A 2,377-nucleotide genomic window follows, 5' to 3' on the forward strand; every position below is an offset into this window, starting at 1 on the left:
AGAAATTCTTAGGGCATCAGAGGCTCTGATTTGGGCTCACATTGCGTAAATCTAAAAGTGAAGTAACATCATAGCATCTGAACCACTTGACTGAAAAAGGAGAGGTTGTTTCCAAAAACCAGATCAGGATTCTCTTAGTATGAAATGAGGGAATTAGTGCTAGGCAGACAAAAAAACAACAGCTGTCAATAAAAACACTGTGGCCATTTCCAGCCCCCTGTATCATGTATCATATTTTATGTTGATTTCTCTACCTTTTTTGACTTCACAGAAGCTATGAGTACAATCGCTCATGATTTAAAAGTTTTCTTCTAATCAATGTCCTCCCATATTTATAAGATGAACTATATCTGATTACAAATTTCTTGATTTCCCATTTATCTTTAAGGAGCTGAACACATTTGCTACACAATACAGTTCATTATAAATTATAAATCTTTTCTGTATTAATTGCTTCTCATTAGATTTAATGCTGTTCAATTTCTAGTCATATTCACACAATGTTAAATTAATATTAAAGGTGGGACACTAACCTCCAAAAATTCATTCTGGTTCAAGAATGATAGATTTTTAATAAAGAACAAAGTTGTCACAGTAATACATTAATTTTCTGGAGTGTAAGGTGACTTTTACTCTAGTAACAACACATATCCATCACTTTGTCCTTCATTACTGAAAGAAAATAATCTTTGATGAGCATGAAAGGGCACCACATTATAAACTATCACTACTACTTTTATGCAGCAGAAAGTATGGAAATAATTTTATAAAGTTGAGTTTTATGAATGGCCACTCTCCTTATAAAGTTTTAAAAAACCTGTATCCTTGATAGTTCATTATCATTTTAAATATTCCACATATATTGAGTTTTAACATATCTGATCCTTTAGTGCCTTTTATTTTACAGTAGTACATTAACCAACTTTTGCCCCAGCAACAGACAACCTAAATTCTCAATGGCTTACAACTTTTATTCTCGTTCATGTTACTTAGAGTGCTAAGGATTGGCTTTAGCTTAACTGGGCTTCGCTCAATTTCATTGACCTCCTCTGGGCTTCATTGTGCTTTACTTTGTTCCATGTTTTTTCTCATTCCAGAATTTAGACTGAGCCTGGATCAATCATTACTATAGCATATTGTTTTAAAGGCACAAGGCAGAAGTTCAAGGGGGTTGACAAAAGCTTGCAATACTTCCAACCACTTCTAATAAGATATGGCATATGTCACATTTGTTCACATTTAACTGACGGTGCAAGTCACATTGTGTCATGGTCAGGTTCATGTGTCAACTTGGTCAAGTGGTGGTACCTGTTTGTCTGGTTGGGCAAGAGCTGAACTGTCTGTTGCTATGAAGACATTTCATAGAATTAAATTATGAGCATGTTGTCTGTATCCACAGTTGATACTATTTGTAATCTGCAAGGAGAGTGTCTTCTTTTTTTTTTTTTCTTCTGATTTTATACATTTATTGTTTCTCCCTGGGGGGGGGGTGCACTGTTCCTAGAAGTACTGCAATACCAGGTCGATGCGTGGAGTGGACAGAGCAAGCTCCTATTCCATCCCCTAATTCCAAAAATCCATTTAATATATTGTCCTTGGATAGAGGACGTATCAGATATTAAACTGATAAGAACAGATACTACACTTGATCTTAGCCAAAAGGCCGAGAAGTGATGGGGAGAGTGTCTTCTGCAATGAGTGATGCTTAATCTAATCACTGGAATCCAGAAGAGACAGACTCTCTCCCTGATTTGGCCAGCGAGCCTCTCCTGTAGAGTTCATCCAGTCCCTCCATTGGAATCATCAACTTCACAGCCTGCCCTACAGATTTTGAATTCTATGTTCCCATGGTTACATGAGCCACTTTTATAAATTTTATATTTACAAATATTGCGTGTTGATTCCATTTCTCTAGAGAACCCTAACTAATACAACTTGGTACCAGGAGTGTTTCTTAAGAAACAAAGTCTTAAGAATGGGTTTTTATGAATGGTTTTCTACTCTGACTGGACTCAAAGGCACTAAAGACTCTGATTCCCATAATCAGAATAACACTCCCAATCCATGGAGTGAGTTGGCAAAAGAGATAGTCAAAACATCACCATTCGATTATTCTAATGCTTCACTTGTATGAAGCCAGGTTCTGGGGGATATTGTTTTTGACACCTTTACAGAGTTTTGTGGAAATAGGAGGTACAGAGGTGTTGGCTGGTTGTTGTTAGATACACTGTATACATTAATGAGTGAAAGAGATGGAGTTAAACTTCAAACGAGAAGCTTAAGTGCCGTCTGATAGATGTAGAAGTTGCTGTGAGTGTCCTGAAGGAAAATCTTATTTCCTGTAGCTGTAGACTTGAGATCTCTGAAAATCAGACTC

General features: G+C 36.6%; 1 non-coding gene across 1 annotated transcript; it reads right to left on the reverse strand.

The window, feature by feature from the left end:
* Positions 1 to 1,484: 1,484 nt before the first annotated feature.
* Positions 1,485 to 1,675, reverse strand: LOC143685462 (U2 spliceosomal RNA). The gene has a single exon (XR_013176686.1). It is a non-coding gene; the product is annotated as a U2 spliceosomal RNA (small nuclear RNA).
* Between the last annotated feature and the right edge of the window lie 702 nt (positions 1,676 to 2,377).

Source organism: Tamandua tetradactyla, chromosome 5, assembly GCF_023851605.1.
Source record: "Tamandua tetradactyla isolate mTamTet1 chromosome 5, mTamTet1.pri, whole genome shotgun sequence".
Taxonomy (NCBI): Eukaryota; Metazoa; Chordata; class Mammalia; order Pilosa; family Myrmecophagidae; genus Tamandua; species Tamandua tetradactyla.